Raw genomic sequence first — 14,939 nt, forward strand, 5'->3', positions numbered from 1 at the left:
TGTGCCAGTGCAATGATTATTAAAGAAGCTGTAGCAGAAATCCAGCAAAAGACTGGTTCTTGTGCAAAGGATATGTGTGCCCTATATTTTGTTGTCCAGGATTATCATTTTAAATTCACCAATCTGTTTTAAAAAAAAAACAATATTAGCATAATCTGCTCTGCAGTTCTCTTATTTAAAAATGTATACCATTTAAGAGACATTAACAACTAAAAGTGTGATTTTAGGTGATTAATCTGAGTCTTAAAAGGGGCTGCATTCATAATTACATTTAAAGGGGGAGTGTGGCTTTCAGTTTTAGATAGATGTTCATTATTTCTTAGTAGTTTGATGATTTGGGCAGTAGCATCCAGAATGTCCCACAGTGGAGCAGGTGGGGTCTGTCAGTGAAATATAAAACACAGAGATCTAATTTGGACTGCGGTTAGTTTGTGAACATTAGTATACACCATGCTGCAGGAGACAGCAAAAAACACACATAGAGATTCCTTTCCTTTAAAAAAAAAAAAAAAGATCCTAGACCCCTCTCAGATGATCAGCAATCACACCTTTGTGCTCAGGAAGTTTGAACACAAGAGAGTGTAATATTATCATGATGTTAGGAGAAGATTCAGCCCCATCCAATCAACAGCCTCTATTTACTGAATCCTGACTGTCCCAGGTATCTTATTGTCAAAAGCCATCTAATCGTGCAAATGTAAGCAATAAATACAATCAAGCTTTAAAATGTGTGTTTCAATGGAAGAGAGCAGAGAACCTATCAGTGTCCATTTAATCAGTGTGCTTTAAACATAATTTGGTGGTGAAAACATTTCCTAACTAATTTTGTTGGCATAGCAAAACTCAAATGTACGAAAGAGGACATTAGTAGTTTACTAGCTTCCCTTTCCATGTTTAAATGCACATCAGCCAAGATAGTTCACATTGTCCAGCTAATTTTGGGTCTATTTTGCCAAAAATGAGTTATTCTCTTACAATATTGTCACATCAACTATCAGTTACATTTACAGATACATACTGGTTACTGTCCTTCCTTCAGATGTGTTAGGAACCTCAGTGAGATCGGTGTAGGCCTAAACAGGAAAGTGAAAACCTTGGCTTCTACCTTGGTCACTCTGAAGACTCGTTTGGGAAGGTATGGCTTTGTTATGTGCAGGAGGATTGGGCATGTAATATTATGTTAAGTTAAAAGGCTTTTATACTGTGCCCAATTCACACTGTAGTGGTCTCAGAGGACTTGCATTCACTGAGGTTTGATATATTGTGCTTCTGTCCAGGATATATTGACCTTAGTCTGTGGAGTAAAAGGATTTGAGAGAACATAAGAGGATGGGTAAATTAGATTCGGGTGCCATATGGAGGTGATATGTATATGCTACCATATCTGAAATCAAATGGACTCTATATGTGATGTAGTTGTTATAGAGGAGTAGATGATTGGTTAGTATCAGAATGTCTTGGTCTGCGTGAACATGAACATCTTGGAGAAGAAAACTATATAAAATATGAGGCCAACAGACTTTGCGTTTGAGGAGAGTTGGGAGGTGAATTCATTACGTTTTTTTGTTTCAAAAGCAGTTTTTTTGTCTCGTTTAGTCTGGTGCTGTTGGTGATATGATTGAATTCTATCTATGTTTGTTTGAGATACAGGTATGATATGATATGATATGGCATTTGTAACGCGCCTATACACAAGTGTTTCAAGGCGCGGCGAGGCAGGGAGGGGGGAACAAGGGGAGACAGACAATGATCCTACTAGGCCAGGTGTCATTCAGATCGCGCAAATGCATGGGTAGGGGGGACGGGAAAAGTGCAAGGGGGAAGGGAGAGGGGAAAGTGCAGTACAGGGTTAGTGATGAACAAGATAAATAATGAGGGACAGCTGGTGGCAAGTGCAAGATAAGTGCAGACAAGTGCTGGGAAAGGGGGCTGTAGGGATACAGAGACAGTCCCGCAGTGCAGGGGTTGCAAGGAAGGCAGTGCAGGGGAGAGTGGCTGGGCCAAGGACCGAGATTGGTGAGTGGCCCAGTTGCTGATTCAGTACAATTTCAGTGATTTAGCAGGGGAGAGGGGGAGAGAAAGCAGAAGCAAAGAGGAAGGTTTTGAGGTGCTTCCGGAACCGGAGATGGTTCTCCTCAAGTTTCAGGGAGGCAGGAAGGCTGTTCCAGAGGGAGGCCCCTGCTGCGGAGAGAGAACTCCCCCCAACTCGTTGCTTGGAGAAGCGGCTGACCCTGAAGGAGTTGGAGGCGGAAGAGCGAAGTGCTCGAGAAGTAAGATATTTAGGAAGGGAGAGTTGAAGGTATTTTGGCCCCAGGCCCCAGAAGGCCTTGTGGACAATGCAGAGGGTTTTGAACTTAATCCTCGCAGCCTCAGGGAGCGAGTGTAGCGATTTCAGTCCTGGAGAGATACGGTCCCTGGGCTTGAGGCCAAGGACAAGTCTCGCAGTCCTGTTCTGGGTGAGTTGCAGAGGGCGGAGAGTAGAGGCAGGAAGATTTAGATAGAGGTTGTTACAGTAGTCCAGCTTCGAGAGAACCAGGGCTCTGGAGACAGTGAGCTTCTGGGGGAAGGAGAGGAAAGGAAGGATACCTCTGAGGAGGTGCAGCTGGTAGTGTGACTTCTTAGAAACGTCAGAAATGTGAGAAGAGAAGGAGAGTGTGGAGTCGAAGATGACCCTGAGGTTTTTTGCCTTTCAGGTAGGAGCAGGAAGAGGGCCAAGAGAGGCCGGCCAGAGAGCTGCAGGGAAGGAGGGAGTGGGTGTGCCGATGAGTAGAATCTCGGTCTTACTGGCATTAAGGCAGAGGTCGTTGGCGGCACACCATTCCTGGATAGCAGAAAGACAGTCAGAGATGAGGGAAGAGGAGGCCGATGGTCGCCTGAAAATGAGCTGGGTATCATCCGCATAGCACTGAAAGTTGGGGCAGAGAGCAGCGATGGGGTGGGCGAGAAGTGCCAGATACTGGTTGAACAGCCAGGGAGAGAGGTTAGAACCCTGGGGGACACCACAGGTAGAGAAAAAGATGTCAGACAGGAAAGACCCCAGTTGGACCTGGGAGGGTCGATTTGAGAGGAAAGAGGTCAGCCAAGCCAGAGCCAGACCAGTGATACCCAGGTTATCACTGAGACGGTTGAGCAGGATGGTATGGTTGACAGCATCAAAGGCAGAAGAGAGATCATGTAAAATGAGAACACATGGAATGTTAGAGTCAAGGTTTGAGAGCAGGTCCTCATGGATGTTCAGGAGAGCAGTTTCCGTGCTTCTGGCAGCTCTGAAGCCGACTGATGGTCGTGAAGGCTACCAACAGATTCAGTATGGAGATTAAGCTGGGAGATGGCAAGTTTCTCCAGGAGCTTGCCCAGGAAAGGAGTGATAGAGATAGGGCGATAGTTAGCTGGGCAGGACGGGTCGGAAGAGGGTTTTCTTAAGAACGGGGTGCACAAGGGAGTGCTTGAGAGGGGATGGGAAGACTCCAGAGGCGAAGGAGTGATTGCAGAAGTCAGCAAGGGCAGGAGCCAAGGAGTCGATGTGGTCCTTAATAGTTTTGGAGGAGCAGGGGTGGACCTGTGCTGACGAGACTTTCATAGATCGGACTTGTCTCGAAACCTCATCAGCAGAAAAAAGGGGAAACGCAGAGAAGGAGAGAGGAGGGGTGGCTGCAGAAGGGCCAGAGGATGGGCAGGGAATAGAGGGGGGAGGTGATGGGAGGAGAGTGAGGACAGGATGTCCTGAGTTTTAGAAATGAAGTGAGAGGCCAGTGCCGTACAGAGGGCATGGGAGGGGACAGGGAGGTAGAGACTGCAGCAGGGTTGGCCAGCTCCTTGCAGATTTTAAAGAGTTCAGCCGAATTGTTAGATGCCGCAGTGATGCAGGCTTGGATAAGGGCTCTCTTCTTGGTGAGAACGGAGAGCCGGTATTGCCTTTGGAGCAGGCGACAGCCAGATTGTCAGAGGATGAACATGAAGCACGCCATTTCCTCTCTGCCACCCTGCACAAGCGTTTAAGGATGACTATATCCGAGTCATACCAGGAGTTACATTTGGCTTTGGGCTTCAAGCGGATTCTCATGACAGGGGCAAGGATATCAAGAGTATCAGATATAGCAGAGTAGAGAGTGGAGAGGGCTGTGTCAAGGTGGGAGTCAGCAGAGGGGGGAAGAGGGGGCGAGAAGGTGGCAGCGAAAGCCTCAACTGACACACGCTTCATGGGTGGGATGACCGAGAAGGAAGATGGCCGTGATGAGGGTGGCTTTGCCTGTGGGGTAGGGAGGGTGAGGTGGGAGGAGAGGAGAAAGTGATCACTCCAGGAGAGAGGAGTGGAGAGAGGGACAGAGAGGGGAAGGTCAGAAGAGATCAGGGCATCGAGAATGTGCCCAGCAGAATGGGTCGGCCCAGACGGGAGAATAGAGAGTGAGAGAGAGTTGCAGAGGTCGTAAAAGAGTCCAGAGGGGGGACAGGATGCATCCAGGTGGATGTTGAAGTCTCCAAGAAAGAGGAGTTGAGTGGTTGAGGACAGGAGTGAGGAAGAGAGGTCCGCCCACTCGGAGAGGAAGGAGGAAAATTGACCGGGTGGCCGATAGATAGTAGCCACAGTAAGGGAATGGCTAGGGGAGAGGGAGAGTCTGCAGACAAGACATTCAAAAGAGGAGTAGGTCTGCGTGGGAATAGCAGTGGCAGGAATCCACTCAGGGAAGATAAGGGCCACACCCCCCCAGCACGGTTTGGCCTGGGCACTGAGAGGATCTTGTAGCCGTCGGGTAGGAGTGTGTCAAAGCTGGTGACAGAGCTGGCCGTGAACCATGTCTCAGTGTGACCGAGTACGTCAAGGTCCAGTTCCTCAAGAAGGCGGCAGATATCAGAGGAATGTTTGATGGCAGAGCGAGAGTTAAGAGTGGCAATGTGGAGAAGGTTGCCATCTTTGAAGGACTTCCGGGGAGGGGTACAGATCAGAGGTACGCCCTGCGGAGGAGAAGAAGGAGCACGGGAGGAGGCAGGGAGGTAGGGTAGAGGCAAGGTAGCCGAGGACAGAGGAGGGGTACAGCAGGAGAGGAAAGGAAGTTGATGAGGCGCTGGAAGCGTCTATCAAAGAGGAGAAGGTTGGCCTGAGGGCCTTGGACCAAGACGGTCCCATTAGTGTAGACATTAATGATGGCCTTAGAGGAGTGGAAGGAGGCCAAGAGGACGTCCCAGCGGGTGCCACCATTAATGGGAGAAGAGGAAAAAGGAGAGAGAACAGAGACCATGTGAAGGGTCCATAGGTCAGGTGAAGGCACGAAAAAGAGGATGTCAGTGAGAGTTTCCTTAGAGGAGGCACTGGTGTAGGTGTCAGCGATAGGGAGGCCTGGGTTGGAGACCAGGATGTCCTTTTTAAACTTTTTCCTACCAGATTTAGTGAGGAGAGCAGGATAGTCAATGGAGAAGCAGTTAGAAAAGATAGGTGAGATAGAGAGCACCATGGGATAGGAGGGAGTGGGGGGGGTAGGAACAAGCACGAGCGGACAGGAAGCAAGCAGCACGCCCTAGTTTACCACAAATTCAGAAAAACAGTGAACACAGTAATGAATATCAGGTACCCAGTGGAGAGGCCACCTAAGTTTGAAAATCCTGCAAGGGGAGAAAAACCCTAGTTTGCCACAGATTCAAGAACACAGTGAGTACAGTAATGCATATCAGGTTAGTCAAGCAGGTTAGAGAGCAGGATAGTCAATAGAAAAAGCAGTTGGAGAAGATGAGAGAGAAAGAGAGCACCATAGAGTAGGTGGGAGAGGAGACAGGTGGAAGTACAGGAGGAGGACAATAGCAGAGAATAGGCAGACAATGGAGCGAGTGGCAGGCAGATTGCGAATAGGACACGATGAAGACTCTCAGGCTTAGAGTTAACACAAGGACAGTTATGTTTGAGAATCCTGGAAAGGGGGAAAAAAGGCCTAGGTTTCACAAGCAATTTAAATACTGAGACAGTGCATATTATACTAGGCAGACACACCTAAGTTTGAGAATCCTGGAAAGGGGGAAAAAAGGCCTAGGTTTCACAAGCAATTTAAATACTGAGACAGTGCATATTAGGGGGGGTCTGCAGGGGGAGCAGGAAGGCAGGGTGGCCTGGACCAATGGGCAGGGTGCACAACAGGCAGCAGGCGTCCCCTGCGGACACCTGCAGACACAACCAAGAGCTGCCTAAAGGGAGCCGCCCTTTGCCTAGAGGGGCCTTAGCCCTGAGGGGGCTGCCGGGCAGGGGCTGCCCTGGGGAGGACGGGGATAAGGGCACGATAGACCAATCAGGAGGGGGGTGGGCATGCAGGGAGGCGGGCGGGAGGAGGGAAGAGAGAGAGGGAAAGCGGAAGGCGAGCAGGGACCACGGCACACGGGCCGTTAAGAAATACAAACAGTAGCCCAAAACACAACCAAAAATTTTAAACAAGCCTCGGAGAGGCTCTCACCTGATGGAAGGCGGCGCTGTGGCCACCAGCTCAGCCAAGGGTGGTTGGCAAGCGAGGACGGTGCCCAGCAAAGGAGATTGCACTCGGGAGCCCAGCAGGGAGGAGGAACCAATCAGGAGGGGGGTGGGCGTGCAGGGAGGCGGGCGGGAGGAGGGAAGAGAGAGAGGGAAAGAGGAAGGGGAGCAAGGACCATGGCAAACGGGCCATTAAGAAATACAAGCAGTAGCCCAAAACACAACCAAACATTTTAAACAAGCCTCGGAGAGGCTCTCACCTGATGGAAGGCGGCGCTGTGGCCACCAGCTCAGCCAAGGGTGGAACGGCGAGCGAGGACGGTGCCCAGCGAAGGAGATTGCACTCGGGAGCCTAGCAGGGAGGAGAAACCAATCAGGAGTGGGGTGGGCGTGCAGGGAGGCGGGCGGGAGGAGGGAAGAGAGAGAGGGAAAGTGGAAGGGGAGCAGGGACCACGGCACACAGGCCGTTAAGAAATACAAACAGTAGCCCAAAACACAACCAATAATTTTAAACAAGCCTCGGAGAGGCTCTCACCTGATGGAAGGCGGCGCCTTGGCCACCAGCTCAGCCAAGTGTGGAATGGCGAGCGAGGACGGTGCCCAGCGAAGGAGATTGCACTCGGGAGCCCAGCAGGGAGGAGGAACCAATCAGGAGGGGGGTGGGCGTGCAGGGAGGCGGGCGGGAGGAGGAAAGAGAGAGAGAGAAAGCGGAAGGGGAGCAGGGACCACGGCACACTGGCCGTTAAGAAATACAAACAGTAGCCCAAAACACAACCAAAAATGTTGAACAAGCCTTGGAGAGGCTCTCACCTGATGGAAGGCGGCGCTGTGGTCACCAGCTCAGCCAAGGGTGGAATGGCGAGTGAGGACTGTGCCCAGCGAAGGAGATTGCACTCGGGAGCCCAGCAGGGAGGAGGAACCAATCAGGAGGGGGGTTGGCATGCAGGGAGGCGGGCGGGAGGAGGGAAGAGAGAGAGGGAAAGCGGAAGGGGAGCAGGGACCACGGCACACGGGCCGTTAAGAAATACAAACAGTAGCCCAAAACACAACCAAAAATTTGAAACAAGCCTCGGAGAGGCTCTCACCTGATGGAAGGCGGCACTGTGGCCACCAGCTCAGCCAAGGGTGGCTGAGCTGGTAAGCATTATCCCCATACACATTGTCAAGTTAACTATTTGTATCCAGGCCACCTGCATATTTTCATTAAAAGAATGACATACTACATAGCATTACTTCAATGGCAGCTAAAATGGAAAAAAGCCACGGTTCTATGGATTGGGCCTTTTTGAATTTCCAAACTGGAAAATTCAAGGGGGACAATCATTAAAAAAGAAATTGTAGAAAAATAGAAAGGGTGTTGATGGCACTGAATAAACACCTTTAGGTTCTTGTATTTTATGTGTTGATGCAGCTTTTTGTCTCTCGGTTGGGTGGTCTCTTTTGGAGCACTTCAAAAAGCAGATGATAGAATAGTCAGTGCCGTAAATGAATGGAAGTGCCAAACAACCTACAGACTACAAGCTGTGTCACCTCAGGAAATTAAAGTTCTCTAGACATTCACCTACAGTAAATGTACTTCATTACTAGGTTGCATTGGATACATATATTTGTGTGTAGACAAGAAATGGGTGGGGGAGACACAACTCTGGGTCCCAGCTGCAATCAGCTCACAGTGCAGTGATGTTCTTCTTCAGGCAGGATTTCATGCCTCGGTAATCATCAGGGAGGCAGATCTGATTCAGGTGTGCAATGGTCAATCCTACTGGTAAGTACCAGAATGATATAAGAGGGCCTGCATTAGCGGTCCTGTAGTTATGGTAAAGTTGCGCAACCCATAAGAAGAGCACTTTATGGGCAGCTTATAACTTGGCCCTCCCTGGACGAATACTCACAAAGCTTTGTAAAATGACTATATGGCACTGTCAGATTGATTATTTGAAGTTTGGTGAGGTTTTCCTAAGGGGAGAGCAAAGTTATAGGGGGGTCTCAAAATGTTGTTTTTTCTCATAGACCCAATGGAAAAAGACTTTTGCTCACACTACAGTCCAAACCGTGGGACAGATTTTCATCAAATTTGTGGCATGAGTGGCGGTGTGTTCCCGAAAGTGTGCTTTTGTAATTTTGGTTTAAATCCATCCAGTAGTTTTGTTCAAAATGACCAAAAAGTAGGCATACAAATAAATTGTGATATCTGGGTTCGGTCCATGGACCCACCTCCCTGTCCGGTCCCTGGATGGGCCTCCGATTGGCCCAGACATCATACGCACCGGCTGATTGGATGGTAAAAAGCGTGAGGTGTGTCATATTTTGGAAACACCCGCCATGATGTATTCGCGGAGAGTCGCTGGTGTCTGCGGACAGTGCAGTGAGTAAAAAGTCAGTAAAACATATTTTGGGTTATTTGGTGGTAGAAAGAGAGGTTGGGAAGGGTGGGGGAGTGGAAAAAAGATGATATGGGGCTATTTTTGTAGGTGGACAAAGGTCGGCAGGTGTTGTAGCTGTCCGCAGACACCACAGTAGTTTGTGGACAGTACAGCGAGGGGGCAGCTTGGGAAAAACATTTAGGGTTATTTGCTAGGTGAAAGAGGGTTTGGAAAGGGTAGGGAAGTGGAATTATGGTAATGTTGAGCTGTTTTTATAGGTGAAAAAAGGGTTTAGAAATGCTGCAGAGTCTGCGGTCAATTTCGTGTCCACAGACATCATTTTGATTGCAGAGGGTCAGGGTGAGTTTTATTATTTGATAGTGTATCCTATGTACCTCTTACATAATGAATTGTGTTGTAGTGGTTGATGCCAGTGGCCAGATTCTGGGGGGCATGGCTGCAGGCCATGGCCCAAAGAATATGTCCTCAGGCCACAACTACCACAATAGTAATATGTGTAGAGTAATTATAGGTAATGTAGTAGGAGTACAAAGTGTTTGTAATATGGAGGAAGGATGTAATTGAACTGTATATGGTACTTACGATTGTAGTACAGTTGAGGATAGTGCTCATTGAATATGTATTTGCTTATAATTTCTATGGTTACTTAGTTTTATAGCATTATGAAACTGGAATCTCTGGGTTATTTTCTATAAAAAAACAGTACAATTTCTTAAGCAAGATAGTTTAAAAGCTGTAGTTGTATACAATTTTAGATATGCATTTTTTCAGACCTTCATAATCAGTACATTCTAAGTACTATGTTTGGTACTACATTAGTGTATGACACACTACTATTTTGACATTAAATATTCATCGGTCCATTGGGAATACAAATCCGTACAGGATAAAAAAAAACCTGATTAAAGTTATGTGAGTGTAAGGGTGATAGAATGTTTGTTTGAAGTATGTTGTGATTAAGGGAATACTTGAAGTAATTAGATACCTGATGGCATATTCTAACTAAATTAGATGTCAGAAGATGTTTTGTCGTTTAAGATTTGAGATGGCGTATTCAAAGTGTTGTAGAATGAATGGTATTTTTCAAGTAGTAAGATACCTGTGGGCGTATCCTAACTAGATTGACTTTCGTACCAATGTATTATTATGGATGTAGTTAGATACCTGCTGGCGTATTATAATTGATAATTGTGCTATAGTTTAGTGACAAAATTTGGGTTGAAGCAATATTAAGTAGGCATTTGTTACATTTACTGGTAACCTATGTTTTGGCGTAACATAGGTATCGTTACCTTCAAACCAGCCACTTCATTTTTTAACATATACAGTGTAGTGCCCTGAAGTGGTTGTGGCACCAGTGTGGTGTACTATACCTACTGCTGTGAATGTTTTTTTTTTCTTTTTCCAAGAAATACTTGGCAGTGTGTGAAGCTTATAAATTTGCAGTTATTTTTGGTACCATGCAATGTACCTTTGAAGCATTAGTATGATATATTGGCTATATGAGTTTATGTGTATGGTGGAATGATTGTCTGAATTGCAAACAGGGCATAATATGCAATAATTTGCATTCTGCAGAAGCTGGTGAAATGGAATGGATTCAGAATTTGGTATGGATACCCATAAAATCGTACATTAGGCATGTGGTTTTGTGAAACATGGTTGCAGAGACTGAATGTATGTTTCCAAGTGTATGACATCTGGAAGATTTCATACATGGGGATGTTTTTGTTTTCCAGTACTTGTAGTAAGTAGATTAGGAATTCTTGTGGATCTTCCTGTGTGTTTATGGTAAATTTTACCATTCCTGCACACTAGTCCTATTCTTGCCTTATACCTGAGACACTGTACGTTTTGTCAGGATTATTTGTGGCATTTATATGAAGGACGAGCATTTGCAAAGACAGCTGGCCTGAGCTGTTTAAGTAAATGCTGTGAACAATTGGTGGCAATTGAAAGAGAAAATTGTTACATTAGCATAACAATTTACTCCAGTGGTGTTGCTGAATTCAAATTGACCAGAGAGTTCTGTTTGTGGATTTTTTGATGGGCCTGCAGATCTTTCTGGAGAAGCGACATTTGTGTCTTTCTTTTCTGAGGGATGTGCAGTTGACTGTGTACAAGACAGTTTTGTGGTTGAATTGTTTGATGCAGAAGGAGTTGGTCATTGTTTTTTTAGTGGTATTGTTGGGAGATCTGCTTTAGCTTCTGTTTGTATTACTTGTATTTTTAAAGGTTTCTTTTTTGAGGTATGGGGTACATATGTAGATGGGGTGTATAGTGCCATAGGCTGTTGTATTCAAGGATGCAAGGAATGTCAGTGTTGACTTTGCATCAAAGTTCACTTGGATTAGACCATTCAGTGTACACAGACATGAAACTGCTATGTAACTTATACCTTTTTTAAAGACTGTGCTGCCAATGGCAATCAATCCTTGGTCTAGAATTAGACCTTGTGATTTGTGAATAGTGACAGCATATGCAAGGTATAGAGAACATTGCTCTCTGCATACGTACATGTCTTTAAAAAGAAGGAAACATGCTATTGTCTGGCAAATTTCTGTAAATTCTGCAAGTTTGTCAAAGTGGATGTTGACAAACTAAATGTTGTTGTCATATAGATGTGTTTGGAAACCAACAACTGTACCAATCGCTCCATTGACTAAACCTTGTTCTATGTCAAGGTTACGTATTAGAATGACTTTGCAGTTTAGACACAAAGCCAATATTTTCTCCAATCCAACTGTGTTGGAGATTCATTTTTCTAATCTATTTAGTCCTTCTGCTGCTTGTTGACACATATGAAATGTAATGCCGTTGACTTTTGTTTTGTCTGTGGAGCTGATATGCAGTATGGGTTGCATTTCTTTTTTCAACATTGTCTTGTTGAATTGACTACAGCTTGCAAGGGTTGGAATTAAGGACATACATTTTAGAGTTTGTTGAGTTAATTGTTCTATGACATCAGGAGCAGATGACTTTCATCCATATAGCTCATGTATTAGTCTACTATTTTTACTACTATTTTTTACTAAATCTTTAGTAAGCAGACCAGTTCTAATGCTTTTTTTAAATGTTAGCATAGTTGAGGTCTGCAGATTGACACATGTTTTGAGTTAGTTCTCTGTAGTGAAAATGTTGCTAGAGATTTACATTTCCAATGCTGCTGAGGGAATTGTGGCATTGTTTGTGTCCTAATGTTTTGAAAATAGGATGACCTTTCACTGGTGTTACCTGTAGGAGGTCTCTGAAAATAATTACACGTTTTCCTCCAAACAGTTCTTTGTAGTTGGTTTTTAGGACTTCTTGCATTCTGAGATTAATTAAAGCCAACATAAGGTTGGAAACCATGCTTACTTCATCCATCAGGAGCACTTTCATTTGTTGTAGAACTCTGTGTATGTCAGTATGAGCTTCTGCTGATAATTTTTAGTATTCTAATTTGTTTTGATGTTCTACTGGGAGGAGCAGTAGTCAGTGTAACGTTACACATCCTATGTTGTAGGCAGCTAAATCTGTGGGGGATGTTACTACAGCATAAAGGTTGTTGTTTGTTAAATTTTGTAGAAATGTGCTGATTGCTTTAATACATTTTTTACCAGAACCAGCTTCATCACGTACATACAGGAGCAGATGTTTATAATTTTTACAGCTACAGGTTTTAGCTTATGTTTAAAACCATGTTCAATTTCTTCAGTGACTTCTAGACAAATGCTGATTTGTTCATCATTTAGCTGTGATTTGAGCACTGACAAGTCTTTCTCAGATTGTTTATATTGATAGATGGTATGTTCTACCTCAGTCATGGCTAGTTTTGCTTAATTTAGAATGAGTGGTTCTCCAAGTGGTTCTTGGCTTCCTGCAAGGGAAGGGTGACTGCCCTCAGGTGTGTCTTTGTCTAGTTGACCTTCATTGTATTTCTCTTGTTGGTGTTCATTGTCTAACATTTGTTTGTATTGTCTGAAATTGTCATTTGTTATACTGATTCATTTGCTTTCAATGCAGCTTCAAATGAGTCATGGTCGCCTAATAATTATTTTTCTTTTCTCCAAGGTTTAACACATTGGAGTAGGGCCATGTAATAAAGTTATCTATGTAGTGGGGATTTAAATGATAACTTGATATGATTCTGAATATTTGCCAATTGTGTCATTTGGTGTGACATTGTTTTTGTATGTGTAGCTTTGGGAAATGTCATACAGACACATGTTTTCCAAAGTAGTACTTTTGTTTGGGTAGTGTGTCCTGCACCATCCTTTGCTGGCAAAATGTCCACCCTTCTTCTCAACAAAACTAAAACCAATTCACAAATTATCATCCTAGGTGACCTTAATCTGGGACTTGGTGTCCCTAAAGACTCTACTGCATCTGACCTGGAAAACATACTAACTGCCTTTGGCTTCACCATGCACATTCAAGAACACACCCATACCAAAGGTAGGACCCTTGACTGGTTAGCCGGATCCAACTGTAATATTAATGTCCTCTCCAATACCCCCTGTTTATGGTCCGACCACCACATCATTACCTTCAATATTGAAGCAGCCCCGCGTTCCCCGACTATGATAGCTCCAGCCCTCTCCACTAGAAATAAAAGGGACATAACTAAGGAGAAACTACTCCCATTGCTACTCCCATCTCTCAATGCTGCCATATATTTCTGCACCGACCCTACATCCTTAGCAGTCACCTACAATCATAGCATGCTCACGGCCATACATTCTATCGCCCCTATCAAACTCAGTCTAAACCACGTGCACATCTCAACTCTTGGTTTACACCACAGTTAAGAGTGCTCCACAAAGCTAAACGTTGCGCCGAAAATCGCTGGAAAAGTCACCACTCTGATGAGCATAAAGACGGTTTCATCCTTGCCTCCCTCATCTACAAAGATGCCATTATCACTGCCAAAAAGGAGTCCCTTAATAACCGTATATTGCAAGCAGACTCGAACACAAAAGAACTTTTTAAGATCTTAAAAGAACTTGAATCTCCAGCCACCACCCCGACACTTGCACTAAAGACAGTAAATGGTGTGCTAACATCAGTCCGCTCTACTGAATAAAATGTCTACTCTACAATCTAAAATCAAAGACAAACAAGACAGCCTGAAGCAGGACAACCGTCCACCCACTCCTGTAAGGGTTGCCTCTCTAGATTCTCCTAATATTAAATCTTTTGTCTTCTCCCCACTCACTATTGCTGAGGTAGAAGACATCATCAAGAGAATCAAACCTTCTAACTGCCAAGGTGATCCTTGCCCTGCGCCTATCATTAAGGATTCTGCCCACGTCTTGGCCCCATTCATCACAGCCTTCATTAATTCCTCTTTTAAAACAGACACTGTCCCTTATAACCTCAAGGACGCATGGGTGATCCCACTGCTTAAAAAACCATCCTTAGACCCAAGCATACCCACTCATTTCAGACCGATAACCACCATCCCGTTCTTGCTTTAGATTTTAGACCGTGCAACATACCTGCAGATCCAAGACTACTTGGAATCCAATAATATCCTAGGCCTATGACAATCTGGATTCCGCCCCAGATATGGGACTGAAACGGCTCTGATAGATTTAAAAACCCAAATTGAGGTCTTGAAAGACAATGAGAAACTAGCAATGTTACTTCTCCTAGACCTCTCTGCGGCTTTTGATCTGGTCAACCACCAAATCTTATGCCGGCACCTTCACTCTGCTGCCCACTTTTCAGACTCAGCCTCGGAATGGATCAAATCATTTCTGAGTAACAGATCCATGAGGGTCTTCTCTCCCTCTCCAGCCGCTGACCCCGCTCCAATTCACTGCGGCGTTCCCCAAGGATCTTGCGTGTCACCCACACTTTATAATGTTTTCACTAAACCGCTCTTTGATGTTCTTGATTATCTGGGTGTCTCCTGCACCAACTATGCTGATGACACCCAGATACTTATCCCCAACACTGGCGAATATTTAGTTGACACCAAGGCCTTGAACAACGTTTATCTGGTCATCCAGGCCTGGATGGCCCAACACGAACTATGCCTTAATGAAGACAAGACAGAGCTTCTCATCCTGGGCTCCTCACAATGTCTCAGCAAACTAGATCCTTCCTACCAGTCATTAATC

The sequence above is a fragment of the Ambystoma mexicanum genome, chromosome 2q, assembly GCF_040938575.1.
Source record: "Ambystoma mexicanum isolate Mex_15411 chromosome 2q, UKY_AmexF1_1, whole genome shotgun sequence".
Taxonomy (NCBI): Eukaryota; Metazoa; Chordata; class Amphibia; order Caudata; family Ambystomatidae; genus Ambystoma; species Ambystoma mexicanum.